This window comes from Micromys minutus (assembly GCF_963924665.1).
Source record: "Micromys minutus genome assembly, chromosome: 14".
Taxonomy (NCBI): domain Eukaryota; kingdom Metazoa; phylum Chordata; class Mammalia; order Rodentia; family Muridae; genus Micromys; species Micromys minutus.
Genome location: NC_137983.1, coordinates 8,523,034 through 8,542,668, shown reverse-complemented (window position 1 = coordinate 8,542,668; position 19,635 = coordinate 8,523,034). Strand labels below are relative to the sequence as shown.

Sequence of the window (19,635 nt, the reverse complement as noted above, 5' to 3'; positions counted from 1 at the left end):
GTACACATGCTGGGGGACTCTGGCATATGCTGCCTGGTTGGTGATCCAGTGTCTGAGAGAACCTGGGGTCCAGGTGAATTGAGACTGCTGGTCCTCTTTCATGGTCACCCTCCTCTTCAGCTTTCTACAGGTTTTCCCTAATTCTACTACAGGGATCAACAGCTACTGTTGGTTGGGTGCAAATATCTGCATCTGACTCTTTCAGGTGCTTCTTGTGTCCTTCAGAGAGCAGTCATGATTGGTTCCCTTTTGTGAGTGCTCTATAGAGTCAGGAATGGTGCCAAGCCGTGGGGCCCCCTTCTGAGCTGGAATGCAAGTTATTTTATCTATAGAAATAAACCTGGGCAATTGGACTTTTGGAAAATAGGAAGGCATTTATTAATTTGACTTGGAGGAAAACATCTCTAGTAATTCATCACTGGAGTAAAAGGCTTGTTAGATTAACTGGGTCCAGTGTATTCTGAATTGGTTTAAGTTCAATAAATTCCTGTTAGCTGGTGAAGTTGGAGTGTGATACTAAATACAACCATATAGTTTAAAAATATATAATCTATTTAATATTGTGCTTATGCATAGAGAAAAATTGACTCATAACTTACAGAAAGTAGTGGTATTGCCTTTTTAGGTATCTCTAAAAAGTGAAAAATACAAAAAGAGATTCCATTTATCTTATTGAAAAATTGCTGATAGGAACCTTTGTGAGTTATTTCTTATGTGACTGTTCATACTGTGGATAATTTCTCAGGATATGTAACTGTGGGAGGGTGGACTTGAAGGGAAGCAATGACTGAAATAAAAAAAAGTAATAAAAAAGAAAAGATATGATTTGTTTTTAATTGGTATCAAACATATGACTTAGAGACATGATTTCTTTTAAGACAAGATCATCCAATTACTCTGTATAGATTTGGTGCTGGCTTCTGAAATGCATTTGCCAGCATGAGATGTATCCCGCAGTGATGCAGGGCTTATATCATTACCATCACTGTTTAATGAAACAAAGGCTTACAAGTGAGACAATGCTAACCCTTTGTTCATAAATAGCATTCTCAAGTTCAGATCTCCTTTGAGATATCTATGGCGGTTTGCTGTAGAGATTTAGAATGCCAGCTCTGGAACCTGACTGATCCAGACCCTGGCAACCACACTTGCCTCTCTGACCTCAGTCCAATCCTTCAATGTCACTTTCCTGACATTTCAAACTGAAAGCAAAAGTGAAGTTTCTGTGAACATTTTCAGTTGATATAGTTAAAGTACTCAACACAGCAGTTACCCACTTGTCAGGGATTATCGGTTATATCCACTATTACTCTAAGGTATTTAGTTTCACATTCTCTTTCATCAACAACCATAAATCCCTGAAAGTTGAACTCTGGTGTTATATGTAATAACTGTCCATAAGGTCTCAGAATTGAGAAAATGTTCTGGCATACTTCTTTTCTTAAACATGCCATTTAATTTAAAAGCAAATACACTTAAAAAATATTTCATTAGGGATCCATTGTAAGCATTCTACTAGTTAATTAAGACTTGGTAACATAATAAAATAATGCAAGTCAATGTATTCCACAAACCCCTGCTGCTTGCAATTTATTTGGTAAAACATCCTCCTATACTTGCTGCTGTTTCTGAATCAAGTTATAAAAGAGAGTTCTTTAAACTTGTATTTTATGCTATCTATAGATTCAGGTAATCTATTAACATGCTCGACTTCTAAAGGTATAAAATGTGAACAAACTGTCTTGTATCTTTGCATGCACCTATGTATCCCATGACAGATGGCAATGTGTGAGCTTCTTAGATATCATCCACAAACACAAAGTGTATTACCGTATCATCTTCTACAGATGGCCTGCACTAAATGGTCTCATCGGTTTCTTAGTTCTTTTTTTGAAAATTAAATAAAGGCTATAATTTTGTTGATAATGAACTTCTTTATGTAATAAGTGATGGTTTGAGTTGTGCTGCTTTATGTAGTAAATGCCATCAGTCCCATGCTTGAAGCAGTACTATTAAGAACAGCTCAGTGAATAAGATTGTAATGTTGAAAGGATGATTTTTATGTGTGCACAGTGTGACAAAATGTGTTTTAAAGGAGTGTTGTTCAACTGAGAGTTACATACATTCTTTGTAATGATTCAGTTATTTTTAATTCTTCAGTATTTTCTGACATTAATGCCAGTATATAACATGGTCAAAGTAAAGAAAAGATGCATTATAAATAAATCTCCATTGTGCTGGCCGTTTCTGATTCTGACTGACAGCAGACCTGTGAACTTCATTTAAATCACTCCATGGGGAATAAAAGGCATGCCTGCACAGATGGTCTCCTGTATTCTATACGTTCTTACAGATAGCAGAAGACCAGGGCAAGATATAACAGGGAAAACCAGGGCACTGAGCACATATTTATACAAGGACAATCGGTAAACTGTATCATCACTTAGACTCACCAGCTGAGAGTCATGAATAAAAACAGAATTTACATTCTCTTACCTGAATGAGGAGATGGCTGTGAATTTGTTCAATGTTTGGGCCCTCTGAGGCCCTTTCTCAGCAACTCGCAGGTAGTGTAACCATGAGAATTTCCCTTTTCAGCCAATGCCCTGACATATTTTTTTTCCTCATTTTACTTATTTTTCCTCATTCTAAGATTTTCGCTGGTTTATCATGTTGTTCATAAATGTCCCCATAAAAGATTGTGAAGGAAGTTTTATTTGTGGATCTTAGATATGTAAAAACTTTCTTTGTATTATTCCCACCATTGATTTTTCTGGTTAAATGATTCTCAGAAAGATGAAGCAATTTTCCACATGCCCAAACAAGTATTAGGGGAACAAATTCTGAAAATGTTTGTTTCCTTATACTTTGTGGCTGTATAGTTTTGGTTTACATTTCTCTTAGAAAGATGTAGGATTTTATTAGGCATAGTTGTTCTGCTACATCACCATAATTTTTGTAATTTGTGTCAACTGTTATACTGGAAAATGGAAGCAGATAAATCTAGGAATTCCCTTCAAGTCCTAAATCACTGTTTGTGTTCTATTACTATAAATTAGACACAGCAGTACATAATATATGTAGTATCAGAATAAGTGCTTTTTATTAAATACATTAAAACACAATACAGTATCACTTCATAGTTTTTAGAAAATATGGGCAAATCAAGGTAACTTTAGTGGTATTAGCGGAAGTTCTGTTTAGATTTGTTATAGGAAGATTTGGCTAAGCTTTTAATTTTGTCTTTCTCTCACTGGTCCGTTGTTTCCAATTTTGTGTATTTATGGGTTTTCTGTGTGTGTGTTTGTCTCTGCATGTATATTGTTTCTGCTGTTTTTTTTCTGTTTGTTCTATCATTGCTTTGTTCTAGTCTGGATTATTTGTTTCTTTTTATAATTTGTTTGTTTGGCTTCTAATGAGAGAAAGAAAGAAGGCAGTTTGTATGGAAGGAGATGAGAAGAATCTGGGAGGAGATAACGATGAGACCATGATTATACTAAATTATAGGAAAACATCTCTTTTCAATTTAAAAAGAAAAGGGGGAAGTGGAAAAAGAGGAAGAAGAAGACCATTAGCAGGATGTGGTCTTACTTGCGAATAAAAATTGAGCCTATGGTGCCTTTTGAAGCAGGAAGAGCAACATTTTTAGTAGTGTCCTCTAAAAATTAATAAGGGTCTTGCATTTTCAAAATAAAACAAAATAATTTCTGAATTAAATACCATGTTGTAGCATGAGTCATAGACTGTATGGTATTTCTGCTTAGTGGGTTGATTATTTTTAAACAGACATTGTTGCTAAGTAATATGAAAAGCAATGGTAAATTAAATGTGCATTTAATATGCTAAAGTTTGATAATATTTCACTTAAAAAATCTTTCAGCAAGTATTCTAAAAATGTATCTTTAAGGCTTCTTAACGTTTCCATTTTCTTAAGGCAAACAAAGCAACATTTTAAGGATACCTCACAGTTCTTCTGTCAAATAATGTAGCTCTATTTGTTCTATAATTTATTCTTGTATTAATCATTGAATGTATTTAATATTTGATTTATCATTAGTTTATTATTGAAAGTAGTTTTTAAATATAATGACATTTTTTATAATGGCTCCTGTTGCCCACTTCCTCCTAGATTCTTTCCACCTTCACACCAACCCAAATTTACACCCTTTCTTGCTGTTTCTCTCTTTCATTAGAAAACAAACAAGCATTTAAAAAGCCCTAGAAAACAAATAAAATAAAATAAAATAAAAAGCAATTTATTCTGAGTAGGACAAAACATACTATGGGAAGAGAAATGAAGGATCCGTAAAAATTCACAAGACGTACACATACATAAAGACAAACACACACACACACACACACACACACACACACACACACACACACACACACACAAAACACATACAGAGAGAGAGAGAGAGAGAGAGAGTCACAAATACAGAAATTCCACAAATTCATAAAATCAGAAAACATAATGCATAAAAAAGTTCTGTAGACAAAAAGAAAAAAGCTTAAACAGAAGTATTAGACAGAAACAGAAAAAAAAAATCAAAATGCCTTCCAAAAATCCCACTGAGTTCAGTTTGTATAGGCTATCTACTACAGGGTATAGTTTGGTAAAGGCCTGGCCTTAAGTGTGGTTTGGATATCCAGTTAGACCCTTTAGTTAAAAAACAAAACAAAACAAAACAAAACCTCCACAAACTAATTTTCCATTTGCTAATTTGCTAGTTTTGCTAGTGGTTATCAATTGTAGATCACCTCTGACTTGGGGATGTTGGCTTGTGTCCACTTCCACTTTCAGTAGAGAAGACCAGACCCGTGTAGACCCTGTGTATGCTGTTGTATGTGTACTAGTCCTGCTGGGTTTAAAAAGCCTTGCTTTCTAAATGCCCTCTAACCCCTCTGACTTTATAAATCTTGCTGCCTCCTCTTTTACAGTTTTCAGACCCTTGAGGAAGGCGGAAGGCTTGAAATAGAAATTCCATTTGGGACATTCCAAACCCTCTCCTTCTCTGCCAATTGTTTGGCTGTAGATCTCTGTATTCTTATCTACTGCATGAGAAATCTTTGATGATGGCTGAATAATACCTTAGTATATGGGTGTAACAGAATGCCTACTGGAATCATTTTATCATGTTGGTCTTTTATTTGGATTTCTTCCTGGTCTCTGGAATATCTATTCAGGTTCTTGTCTTGACTATCTGAGCAGTATTGCAGTGAATTTCATCTCATGGAGTAGGATAGACATCACAACAGTTAATGGTTGGTTACTCCTATAAGACATGTGCCACTGTTACAGTAGCACACCTTTCAAGAGGGTCCACACTATAAATCAAAGGATTTGGAGCTACTTTGGCATTTACTTTTCTCCATTGCTAGTGTTCAGAGAGCTCTCCATTACTGTGAATACTGGTCAGTATGAGTGAAAGCTCTAGGTAGGCATCAGCTTAACTTCTCCATGTTAGATGGTTTGTGTAGGTACTGTCTTCAAAACGAGGACCTTACCATCAGTTCGTGGAAAGAGACCAATAAACTCAGAACTACCCTGAATTATTTGTTGATTTCAGAACCCTTGGTTTAACAAATTGATTAAATGTAACCCATTCCTTAAAATGGAATCTATATTTGATGACAGTGGTTATACACTATGGTCTCAATTTTCCTCAGTATTTGGAGATGACATTTAGATCACCTTCATATATGTATTTATTTTTGGCAGATTCTTATGTATTAAGTTTCACATTAAACCTTCAATGAACTTTGGATTTAATTGCCTCTCCTGATGTTTATCTACTTTCTATCCCCCCTTGTTTGATCCTTCTGTTCCAGTTCCTACCACAATCAATCTTTAACTCCCTTTTCTATTTTTCCTACCTATAGATAACCATCCCTTTGCCAAATCCCTTGCTATATAACTATCCTCTATATATAGATTCTAGACTCCTTATGAAAGATTTGATAGGGAACGTCCACATATAAATGAGTATATATATATATATATATATACCATGTTTGTCTTTTGTGATCTGGTTTAAATTATTCAGGATGATTTTCTGCTAGCTACTTCAATTTAAGTGATTTTCATTATTAAGCACATGTTATTTATTTATTCATTTATTGACTGACATTGAGACTGTTTCTAATTTTTGGCTATATAGCCAGAGCAGCAATTAATGTAGCTGATCAAGTCACTGTAGTAGCATTAAGTACCCCTTTAGGTGTATGCTGAGTATAGTATAGCTGGCTTTTAAGGTTGATGTATTCCCATTTTCCTGAGAAACTGCCACACTTATTTCTCATGTGGCTCTACAACTTCGACTCCTAACAACAAGAGATAAGTGTTCTCCTTATTCTATTTCCTTGTCATCTTATATTATATTAGCCATTGGATCACGTAATGTATGCATTCTGACAGATGTAAGATAAAATATCAAAGTTGCCTAGATTTCCATTTTTCTGTTGGCTAAGGTTATTGAACATTTTAATAAGTGCATCTAGGGTAATTGAGTTTCTTCTTTTAATAAACTTTTGTTATATTTATTCTCTACTTTTTTGTTGGCTTTTTTATTTATTTATATTTGAAATATTATCCCCTTTCTTGGTTTTGCCTCAGGAATTCTCCTATACCATCCCCCTCATCCTGCCTCTATGACCATGCTCCTCCACCCACCAACCTACTCCCTCCTACCTACCTGCTCTGGCATTAGCTACACTGGGACATAAAATCTTCATAAGACCAAGGACCTTTCCTCCCCTTGATGCCCAATATGACCATCTGCTGCTACATATGTGGCTGGAGGATAGGTCCCTCCATATGTACTCTTTGGTTGGTGGTTTAGTCCCTGGGAGCTCTAGGGGCTCTGGTTAGTTGATATTGTTGTTCTTCCTTTTTTTATTAGCTATTCTCTGTATTTACATTTGAAATGTTGTCCTCTATGACAACCCTTTTCTCCTCCCACTTCCCCTTTACTTGTCTTCACAAGGAAACACTAGTTCTCAATCATCCTTTCCACCTCAGTGACTTGCCATTCCCTACATTAGGAAAATGTGCCCTCACTGGACCAAATGCTTTTTCTTACATTGATGCCAGACACTGCTATTCTCCGAAATATGCAACTGGAGCCATAGGTCTCTCAATGCGTGCTGAATGGTTGGTGATCTAGTCCATGGGAACTGTGGAGGATTTGGTTGGTTGACAATGTTGTTCTTGCTATGAGGCTACAACCCCATTTAGCTGTTTCATCGCCCCACCTTAGCACCCTCGACAGGACCCCTTACTCATTCTGATGGTTAGCTCCAAGCATGTTCAGCTTCTTGGCCATTTGGTATTTCTCAGTTGAAAATTCTTTGTTTAGCTCTGTACCTAATTTTTAATGGAATTGTTTGATTCTCTGGAGTCTCATTTATTGAGTTATTTGTATACATTGGATATTAGCCCTCTATCAGATGTGGGATATGTAAAGATCCTTTCCCAATCCGTTGGATGCTGTTTTGATGTCTTGACAGTGTCCTTAGTTTTACAGAAACTTTGCAATTTTAAGAGGTCCCATTTGTTGATTCTTGATCTTAACACATAGGCCATTGGTGTTCTGTTCAGGAAATTTTCCTCTGTGCCTATGTGTTCTAAGTTCTTCCTATGAAGTTACAAATCATTTCAGTTCTTTCAGTCTCTTCTCTAACTCCTCCATTGGGAACCTCATTCTCCCTTCCATGGTTGGCTGAGAGCATCAGTCTCTGTATTTGTCAGACTTTTTCAGAGTCTTTTAGAGAAGTACCCAAAGAAATACTCAACATCCTTAGTCATCAGGAAAATGAAAATCAAAACAACCCTAAGATTCCAACTCACACTAGTTATAATGGCTAAGATCAAAAACTTACATGACAGCAGATGCTTGGCAGAATTTGGAGAAAGAGGAATGCTCCTCCATTGCTGTTTAGATTGCAACCTGGCACAACCAATCTAAAAATAAGTCTAGAGGTTCCTCAGAAAATTGGACATAGCTAACATACTTGAGGACCCAGCTATACTGTTCCTGGGCATATACCCAAATCCTGCTCCAGCATATAACAAGGATACATGGTTCACTATGTTCTTAGCAGCCTTATTTTTAATAGCCAGAAATTGGAAAAATTGGTATTAAAAATTGGTATTTTTAATACCCAGATGTCCTTCAATAGAGAAATGAATACAGAAATTGTGATACATGCACACAATGGAGTACTACTTAACTATTAAAAACAATAACTTCACATTCTCTACTTTTAATTGTTTAACTCTTAATATATTTGGATTTTAGTCATCTATTGAATATGTAGTTTACAGAAAGTATTTTCCCATTCTGTAGGCTGCTTTTTTGTCTAATGGTGTCATTTTCATTGAATGAATTTTTTCATAGGGTCCCATTTATTAATTGCCTTTCTTAGTATCTCTGCTATTAGCATTCTGTTCATAAAGTTCTTTTATGTGCCAACAAGTTTAAAGCTATGCTCCATTTTTTCTTCTATCCTATTTAATGTCTTTTCCCTCAGGTTCATGCCCTTGATCCATGGGGAGTTGGCTTTTGTGCATGGTGACAAAGAGGGATCTATTTGAAGCCATCTAGTTGACCAGCACCATTTGTTGAAAATGCTGTCTTTTTTACAATGTGGATTTCTGACTTATTTATAAAAATTTAGATTTCCAAATGTGTATAGATTTGTATCTGGGTCATCAATTTGAATAAATTAATCAATGTGTCTGCTTTCATTTGATAACATTCTGATTTTATTACTATTTCTTTGAAGTACAATTTTATGTCCAAGCAGTAATACTTTAAACATTATTTTTGTTGGTTATAATTGATTTAGTTGGAAAAGTGATAACATGTGAAATATAAATAAATAAAATATTTAATTAGAAAAAAATTGTTCACAGATAAAAGTGACTTTAATTATCTTCTAAACATTAAAGGAGCAAAAATATAAAAAAAATATCAATTTAGCTTTCATCAGGTTTTCTCTCTTCTCTCTCTCTCTCTCTCTCTCTCTCTCTCTCTCTCTCTTTCTGTGTGTGTGTGTGTGTGTGTGTGTGTGTGAATTTCTATATGAATCTTAATATTGTCCTTTTAAGATATGTGAAGAATTCTGATAAGCATTGCACTGAATGTGTGGATTGGCTTTATTCATTGGTTTTGGCCATTTTACTATTTTAATAGTACTAAGTCATGAATATAAAGAATCTTTTCATCTTCTGGTGTCTTCTTCAATTATTTTTCTTACGTTTTTACTATACAGTCTTACACTTACTTTGTTAGAGTCTTCCCAAGATTTTTAGTGTTTTTTGTTGCAGTTGTGAAACATGTTGTTTCCATAATTTTTGGCTAAGACATAATTTGTATGTAGGAAAGCTATTGATTTGTGTGTAGTAACATTATACCTGGCTCTTTGCTCAACATTTTTCAGCTATAGGACTTTCTTAGTTGAATTGTTAAGCTCTGTTATATTTACTGTCATACCATCTGCAAAGAAAGATATTTTCACTTCTCTGTTCTTATTTTTATAACTGATATTCTTCAGTTGTCTTACTGTGCTCAATAAGACTATATTATTTAGGTATGGAGAAAAAGAACAACCTTGTCTTATTCCTAATTTTAGTGAAATTATTTGAGGTTCTTTCCATTTAAGTTAGTGTTGGCTATTGGCTGTAATTTATCTCCTCTTAATTTGATGTATGTACATTGTGTTCCAAGTATCATAAAGCATTTAGATTTTGCCAAAGGTCTTTTCTGTTTCTACTGAAATAATCATTTGCTTCTTTTTCTTTCAGTCTGTTTATGTAGTAGATTACAATTATTGAACCGTCTAATTCATCCAAAATACCAAACCTGAATGCTCAAGCCTTCCTTTAATCATATTGCCTTCCATCTTTTGGTGATATAGTCATCAGATGAATTTAAGACTAAATTTATACCATGTTAAAACTAATAATCTTCCATCAAATGCTATTGCTGTGATGAGTGGAAGTTGTAGTGAAATTAATCATTTTAAAATATTAACATTTTATTGCATTATGTCATTTGAGTCACACGGCTAATTTTAGGCTTGAAAAAAATCCGAATCACAATTAACAAGTGCACTGATTTTTTTTTTCTTTTAGGATTGTTTTTTTATTTGACCTAATAAACCATTTGAAGACTGAAGCTAGAATTGAAAGATTAATTAAAATGTAGCTTTACAGAGAGATAAAGGCAAAAAAGGAGGCTTCTTCTGACCCTAGGTGGAACTTTATTTATTCCTGGTTAAGGAATATTTTGCCACCCACTTCTAAGGGTTTATCAAATTCCTACAAAAGGTGAGATGAGGCTCCTTATGGGAACAGAAAATACTTATGAAGTTCAAATGGGAAGCTATGGAACATAATATTTCAGCAGAAAGCTATCATTCTTTAATCTAAGGAGATAAACACACACATATTAAGTAGGTATAAAGATATGGGATAACTTAATCTAATTCCCGATTTTAGTAGAATTGATTTAATGTTTCCGTCATTTAGTTGATGTTGGGGATTGGCTATTGACTGTTGACTGTTGGTTGTAAACAATTTCCTATTAATATACATGGTGTTATAGCTGTTTACTTCTGAGAAATATCTTGGTGTTAATTCTCAGCCCATTGAAGAGGGCTATTGTGGTCATATAGTTGTGGATATTCTTAATTTGATCATCAGCTAAAATGGATCCTTTGATTGCCTTACTACATTTTTTTTTCAAAAAAAAAAAAAAAAAAAAAAAAAAAACTAGGAAAGTAATTATAGAGGGCTAGAAGCAGATGACTGAGTTACACAGTAAAGCTGAGAGGCTTCCTAGAAAGATCTAGCAGTACTGGGAAGATGGGGTGGGAAATACAGAGTGGGCCTGGGAGAGTAGGCATAGCATTGATTCATTGTGACAATGACTGGTCCTACCTCTAGGACTATTGCACTACAATGAGCCAGCAGAAGTAGCAGAAAGTTACAGGCATCAAAAGAAGAGGAGACAATGGAAAACTGATGTAAAGGACTCTGTCTTACCTGCTGTGAAAGGGGTGAAGGTCTTTTTTAACCAGAGTTTTTCTATAGCATCTGAAAGATCTGTTTGCAGATGTATCATGGACAAGTAACTGTAGCTGTGGCAGGGTGAGAGCTATTGGGAAAGCTTTTATGGAGCACTTTGTTTTGAAATAAGTTGATGTTCAGCAAGTGTAACATTTAAAAGACAGGGTAAAAATGTAAGTACGAAGATAATCAGGAATGCAAGAATGACCAAGGGGAAGAATCAGAGTGCCAGAGAAGCAGAAAGGATTTTTGTTTGGTCCCCCTGTCTTTAGGCCCATTTCAAAACAAGTTAGGTTCTGTTGGTGGGAAAACAGCATTAGTTGAGAAGGGCACAGTCCCTTTTTTTACAGCAGCCAGAGCTAGTCCATTGTAACTGTGGAGTGCTGTAGCAGTCAAGGAGTTGAAGTGGTATTGAGCTGAGCCAGTAAAATAGCAAGGTTGCAAGGACAACTTCTTCCAGCTGTTTTAATGACAAGTCCCCCAAAACAATATCCAGAGGATGGTCCATGGATCATTAGTGCCCTCACAGAAGTCACCAGACCACTTTTAGGGGTTTGGGGAATTGATCTCTCAGTACTTGCTTTGAGCTGACATATGGTCGCTGAGTGGGGTGACAGTTAAACGTGTCTCATAAGGGGTTCCACACAAGGGGCAAGGATTAAACTTATCAGTTGGCAAAAATGAAGAACTGGAGGTAGCAATGGGCTGAAGGATTGCAAAAGGAAGGTGACCTGGAGTGGGGTAGTGAGCAGAATATAAACTAAGTAAATTAACTAATTAGTTAATTAATTAATTTAAAAAACCTGGGGTTGTAATGACAGTATTGGTAATATTAAGAAACTAAGTTACATGTAGAAAACATTTAAAATTGATAAATATAAATTAAATAAAATTGCACATGGCTGAAGCAGATACCAGAGTTCTATGAAGGAAAAAAGTAACTCTAGTTATCAGTTCATTACCTTAGTTTGAAGAAGCATCTGAAGCACTGTAAAAGAAGATTGTGAAAGTCAACATCAAAGAAATAAATCTGGACAATATTTATTTAAGTGACACTCATTGATTCTATAGAAGATAAAGTTTGTAGACTAGTTTCAAATATGAACAATGGCAGCTTTTATTTAATGAACAGAAACAGAGTATTTAACATGTCTGAAGTAAAACAAAATGTCTGGTTAGAAAAAAATTTAAAATGGTGAAGTCTTAAAAAATAGTACTATCACCATAGTATTTGAAAATGTAGATAATACATATATTACATCAAATTTTTATACATATTTTCCAAGATCATATACTAAATATCAGGCTGCATAAACAATTTAATGCTAAGCATTTTCTGCTTCCAAAAAAAATAATATTTAATTTTCAATTTAAAAAATATTCTCAGAGGCAACTGTACTTTTTCGTATCAACAGGAATTTCTCTAGAACAATCTAAAATTTTCTAAGATACTAGCCAAGTCAAGGACTGCCATCTTGGGGATAAATGACTCATTTTTTGAAGTGTTCTAAAATTGACACTGTGAGGAGAAGAACCCTTTAAAATTTCTACATTTTTACTCTATACACTCAACCAGCAGATGAAGGTGAAAGAAGTCAGTTTTGTCAAACTTGGAACATATAATGGACATAAAACATAGATTGAATTTACAAAGAAGTCTAAATTCACCCTCTTATTCTTTTATTGATGGATGAATCTCTAGGTTACAGCAGACTGACAGCAGTCACCATCCTTAAAAGTAGATCAGTTTTATAGATGCATAACACATAAAATAAGATTAACTAATTAAATGAGTGTTTGGTTCCTGTAGCATTAGCAAGCATTACTTCCAAGAGCCTAATGGGCTTGTAGGTCTCAAAGTAGGAATGCAGACACCGGCCCTGTTGTTCCCCTTCACCCAAGTCATCTCCTGAAGAATCTGGCACTTCTCTTTCATTGGGGAAAAACGGAGGTTGGGCTGTGGAACCTGAAATTAGCTTTTAGTAAACAGAAGTGTGGAATGTGAGAGTAAAGGAAATGCCCAGTTGAACTAGAATGAAGACCCCATACCAATTGTATGGTAGGCTTAGATATAAGATCCCCTATTGATAGTATTTTCATAATGTTCAATAGACATTAAAGACAGAGTTATTGTTATTTTTTCTCTGTTTGAGACCTCTGAAACCTGAGATCTCCACTTTGTATGAGAATTCATTCCCCTGTAATATGGGAAATAAGAATATTCTCCCTCAGATAAGGAAGGGTATACATTTTCATTTTTTTTTATTTTTAGTTTTTAGTTTTTTATTCAGACCTTTCAGCCAGCAGCATACGCAGCATACTTCTGGCAAGTCTAATCTCTCATGCATCCTTGTTCTGTAATGAAACTAGAATGAACCTTACTCTGGTAAGATGGTGTTCCACCCAAGGGAACTATTGGTGTCTAAGAGGGTTTCTTTCTTTTTTTTTTTTAAACAACTTTATTTTACAAAACAAAGATAAACGTACAGATTTTAAACATTTTGCTTAAAATTATACATTTTTGTCAGTACTTTTTTTCAGATTTTAACATAATTTTTACATAAAACTATATGAATATATTTTTTAGTCAGTACTTGATTTTTTTCAAGGTTTGATAGTATGTCTTGAAAACATAATAGTTACAATGAGCATAAAGTACATGCAAAACAAAATGTAACATGGAAATAGTCAATGTTTTCTTGTTGTATAGAGATTTTTTTTTTTTTTGTTTTGTTTTCTTTATTTCTTGGACTTCATACAGTCTGTTAGTTGTTTCTGGGGGAGTGCAAGCTTCTGGGGTTAGCATCCCAATATGAGTGACTGCATATTATGTCTGTTCTTTTGTGACTGGGTTATCTTACTCAGGATAATATTCTCTAGATGCAGCCAATTTCTTAAGAATTTGATTAAGTCATTGTTTCTGGTGGCTGAGTAGTATTCCATTGTGTATATGTACCACAATTTTTGTATCCATTCGTCTTCTGAAGGACATCTGGATTCCTTCCAGCTTCTGCCTATTATAAATAGAGCCGCTATGAACATTGTGGTGCATATATCTTTGTTGTGTATTAATGTATCTCTGGGGTATATGCCCAGAAGTGGAATAGCTGGGTCTTCAGGTAGTACTATATCCAATTTTCTGAGGTATCGCCAGACAGATTTCCAGAGTGGTTGTATTAGCTTGCAACCCCACCAACAGTGGAGAAGTGTTCCTCTTTCTCCACAGCCTCGCCAGCATCTGCTGTCATCTGAGTTTTGGATCTTGGCCAATCTGACTGGTGTGAGGTGGAATCTCAGGGTTGTTTTGATTTGCATTTCCCTGATGGCTAAGGATGTCGAGCACTTCCTCAGATGTTTCTAGGTCATTCGGTGTTCCTCAACTGAAAACGTTTTGTTTAGCTCTTTACCCCATTTTTTAATAGGGCTATTTGATTCTCTGGTGTCTAGCTTTTTGAGTTCCTTGTATACCTTGGATATTAGGCCTCTATCTGATGTGGTGTTGGTAAAGATCTTTTCCCATTCTGTTGGTTGCCGTTTTGTTTATTTGACGATGTCCTTAGCCTTACAGAAACTTTGCAATCTCATTAAGTCCCATTTGTTAATCTTTGACCCTAGAGCATGAGCCATTGGTGTTTTGTTCAGGAAATTTTCTCCTGTGCCTATGTGTTCTAAGGTTTTCCCTACTTTCTCATCTAATAGTTTCAGTGTATCTGGTTTAATGTGGAGATCTTTGATCCACTTACACTTGAGCTTTGTACAAAGAGATAAGAAAGGGTCTATTTTCATTCTTTTGCATGCTGAGTGCCAGTTGGACCAGCACCATTTGTTGAATAGGCTGTCTTTTTTCATTGAATGTTTACTGCTCCTTTGTCAAAAATCAGGTGACCATATACATGAGGGCTCATTTCTGGATCTTCTATTCTTTTCCATCGATCCACATGCCTATTTCTGTACAAGTACCATGCGGTTTTCAACACAATTGCCTTGTAATATAGCTTGAGGTCAGGGATAGTGATTCCCGCAAATGTTTTTTTGTTGTTGAGGATGGATTTCGCCATTTAGGTCTTTTGTTATTCCATATGAAATTGCACATTGATCTTTCCAATTCCAATTCCCTCTTCCATTCCTTCATCTCTTTGATTCTGTTTTCCTCTAGTTCTTTGAGTTCTTTGAGCATTTTTCTTGTTTCCTCTTTAAAAGCTTCTGAATCTTTTTTGCTTTTCCTCCCTTTCTTATTTAAGTATCTCTATAAGCATCTTGAGGTATGATTTCAGGTCTGTGTCTTCTTTTTCTGGAGTGTTTGGAATTCCGATGTTTGCTGTTATGGGAGAGCTGGGTTCTGGTGTTGCTAGATTGTCTTGGTTTCCTTGGGATATACTGTTTCACTTTCCTCTTGCCATTTTGTTTTCAGTGATATATTCTTGCCTTTCCCTTGTATGTGGTCTGTGTCTCTGGATCTCCACTGGTCCAGTTGTCAGATGGGCTGAGCCCTGTTCAATGCCTCATGGTCGTCGGGTAGGAACAGAAGTTCCAACGTTCTGCTCCTGGTCGCTTGCTCTGGCAAGGCAGGGCAGGGCAAGGCAGGTGGTGCACTTTCCATGTGCACTTCGCAGAGATCTCTCTGCTTCCAGGCAGCCCAGGTCTCCCACCCACCAGTTGCTCAGCCTCTACGAGCCGCTTTTCCGGGTGGCAGATGGGCCAGGCTCCGCTCTGCGTCCTGATGTCACCGCTGGGTGAAAACAGAAGTTCTAATTTTTGTTCCTGGTCACTGGATCAGGCAAGGCAGGGCAAGGCAAGGCAGGGGGTGCACTTTCCATGTGTACTCCGCAGAGATCTCTCTGCTCCCTGGCAGCCCAGGTCTCCCACCCACTAGTTTCTCAGCCTCTACGAGCCGCTGTTCCTGGTGGCAGAGATCTCTAAGAGGGTTTCTAATATTCAAGAGTATTAAAATTTAACCCATTGTACTAAAGTATTCAGTCTTTTGTAATCAATTTTGAAACATGCCTGATTAAAATATTAGTTTGTATTAATCATATTTAACATTACATTAAACTTATTTTGCTTTATGTGTTTTCAGCTTAATTTTGAAAACATATGCAGAATACAATATGATGGGAGATAACAGAAAAATATATAAGACATAAAAGTGGTCTATCCCTCAGTGTTGTCTCTGTTTAACTTAGCATGACTGACCATTTTAACTCGTGTATCTTTTACAGTTTTCAATTAGTAATAATTATTTTATAAAATTACAGTTTTATCATTTTTTTACCTTTTTAGTTATTCTCCAAATAACTAAAGCTTAATCAAAATAAGAAAAATATTACAGTTTTTACATGATGAAATTTTATGAAATTTTAACAAAGATTTTTAAAAACCATCACAGTTTTTAAAACTCAGTTTTACCAAAATGGCCAAACCTTATTAAAGTTAGCAAAAATGTAACATTTTTATATGATCATATAGTTAGAAGCCTTGTGTTGCTTCTTTTAACTAAAATAAGCAATGCAGTGATCACTAGAGGGACACTACATGATATCCTTAACCAAATGGCACTAAAGATATATGGTATGCTTCTATCCTCATGAGGTCACCATGCATTTAAGATGGCAGAAAGCCACGTGATCCTTCAAGGTGAGCACATTAGGCACATACCCTTTGCTTATACAAAAGTTGAATCCAATTCAGCTACATGCCATTCTGTAACAAACTGAAGTTCTCTATATAGAACCTTTAACCTATTAACCTTTAATTGCTACAGATTTTAATCTGATGTTTTCTGCTTGGATTTTTACACCTTTTTAAACATCACTTTCAGACGAGGTAAAATATCAGCCAAATTAGAGTGGGGGAGTATTCAGAGAATTAAAGCTCTGAGATTATACTTAGTCATTTTTTAAAAAAATAGTAAACTAAACAGAAGAAGTGTGGAGTAATTAAAGAATTTAACAAAGTTAATAAAGGACCATTAGATATTCAACAGGAATCCCTTTTGGGCATAGCTTACATTTTAGCTAATTTTAAACTCATAGTGTCTTTTCCTGGGATGTTTAATATTTTGCTCTTTTCCCTGTCACAGAGTTAGGCAACCAGCCTGACCCAGGACAGAGACATTGGAGGAAACTTTTAAATAAGGATGCTGTGTTAGAGCAGACTGGTCAAATCATAACTCAAATAGAACAGCATAAATATTTATTTCAATATTATTCATATTCAAATGACATTTGAATTTGTGACATTGAACCCAAATATTTACATAATTATATATTATGTTACATAAATAAATATTATGTAACACAATCAGTTATGTGTGTGTGTATGTGTGTGTGTGTGTGTGTGTGTGTGTGTGTGTGTGTCTACAGATAGTACCAGACAATCTGTAATGTAATTTACCTCTTAGCTGCTGTTAAATATTCAAGCACGAATTTTTCAAGTTCAGAGAGGCAGAAACATATGTAGGCAAAAAAGGAATAAGGCAAAATAGGCATAAGTCTAAATAGTTCTATGTTCACTGGTTGGCCACCTAGATGAGCCTGTCACAACTAACATTTGGGCCCATATCCAGCTTTTTGAGTCAGTCAGTACTATAGAAACATTAACTCAATCTACAATGAGTCAGTACTATAGAAACATATCCAGGAGCATGTTGTTGTCAACAAAGATGAAAACCTGAAGCAGGGATGTGATTGAAGTAGTCTCAGTAATGGTCCTTTATAGTGCTTTAGAGATTAGCTGGACCAATTACTTGTTGCTGAGTGTATTCATGTAGAACTGTGTGGGCAAAATAAAATAAATAAATAACTAAATAAACTTAGTGATATACTGCAGTTTATAATGCCAACACATTGAATGAATTTGTGATTGAAGGGTCAGGAGAATGGAGAATCAGAGTAGTGTACTCATTCTGAAGAGTGGTTGAACCATGCCCAGGGCCTGAGCTACTGCTGCGGCCCGTGTTGAAGTACATGGGCTATACTGCCTGCTGAGGCCATGTTGTTATCTGTGGATAGTGATATCTTAGAGGACCCTGTCTGGTTCTATGATTCTGCTGCAGTATCCATTGCCTATGTCACAACTGAAGGCAACACTGAATACAGATGTCTGTGGTCCATGCTGTTAGAAAGTGCATGATACAGACCATGGTTCTGCTATTACTGAGGACCATGTAGAAGTTAATGGCTGTCCATGTTACCCCTGAAGTCTATATATATGTCCATGGTCTGTGCTGCCACCTCCAGTTATTGATGTATGTGGGCCAAGCTGTTCCCTGAGGACCATGTGTATTACCACTGTTCATGTTGTGAACTATATTGAAAACTATGTTGGGGTCCATGATGCAGTTGGGGACTGAGTTAATGTCCATGAAAGTTATGAGGATGTGCATGGTCTATGCTACACACTGAATCCATGATGATGGGCTGCCTCTGGGGACTTTATGCCGTCTCTGGCCTGTACTGCCACTAGAGTCTATGCTGAGGTCTATGGCCCATCCCAAGACCATAATCCAAGTGAATGTATGTGGCCCATGCTGTTACCAGATACCACATAGAAGACCATGGAGACTATAGAAAGAAGCATCTTCTACAGTGGTATCAATGACAGCAAAACCACATTGAGAGAGACATAGAAAACTGTTAGAATCCCTACATCTATCCCCTGGAAAAGGAACAATCTAGATAAAAAGACACTAAAGAGAGCACTTAAAAGTGTGATGAGGATGCTCTGGATGATAAATGGATACAGACAGGGGCAGGGGTAATGAAAGATTCACTTTTATTTAATGGATGAGCTACCTGGGGTTAACCATGCTCTAGTGAATGTATGAGCAACACGAATTTGGCTTGATTTTGTTTATTGGTATTCTTTCATTTTTTTTTATTACTCTTTTTGGGGTGGGTGGATGAGGTATAAACAAAACTAAGGAGAACAGGTCTGGGAGGACTGGGAAGTAAGGGTGATCACTGTGAATTATGTGAAATTCCCAAATAATCAATACAAATATTATGTTAAAATAAGCCTATGCTACCTTTGTCAGGAATAATGCTGAAGATACAAGTTTGGAAGCCCATGAGAAGCAATTTGTCTCAGGGAATAGTTCTAAGTCAAAGCCTTAATAAAATTAAAGTAAACTGTGAGTTTTATTGGGGAGGAGGCCTCAGAGGTTAGTGCTATTAATCTTATGTAGTTATTTAAACCTAATTAGATATTAAAAATCGAAAGGGTCAAATTGGGGCCAACAATATCTATTTGAATCATGGATTGCAGTGAACCTCAGACCTAAGACCACCATGCTAGTAAAAGGTTTTCATATGGTTTTCTCTAAAGCTCTTGTATTTTTTGACCAGTTTTTGGGAGCATGGTGCAAGTCTTGAAATGAACAAAGACATCAGTTAATAAGGATAATTCCCAAATTAAAGAAACAATTTCATGGCTAAGGAACTGCAGGGCTCATAGAAGATTCTTAGAGATTTCAGAGTGAGTGGAATCTTCTCCATTGTAAAGCTTCAGAGCTGTAGACTGAACAGGCTTTTCAAACAAAACAAAACAACAACATTAAAAAA

At 35.8% G+C, this 19,635-nt stretch overlaps 1 protein-coding gene across 2 annotated transcripts in view; it reads left to right on the top strand.

The window, feature by feature from the left end:
- Positions 1-19,635, top strand: part of SPOCK3 (SPARC (osteonectin), cwcv and kazal like domains proteoglycan 3) — a 421,151-nt gene that overhangs the window by 371,827 nt on the left and 29,689 nt on the right. The gene's annotated exons all lie outside the window — the stretch shown is intronic.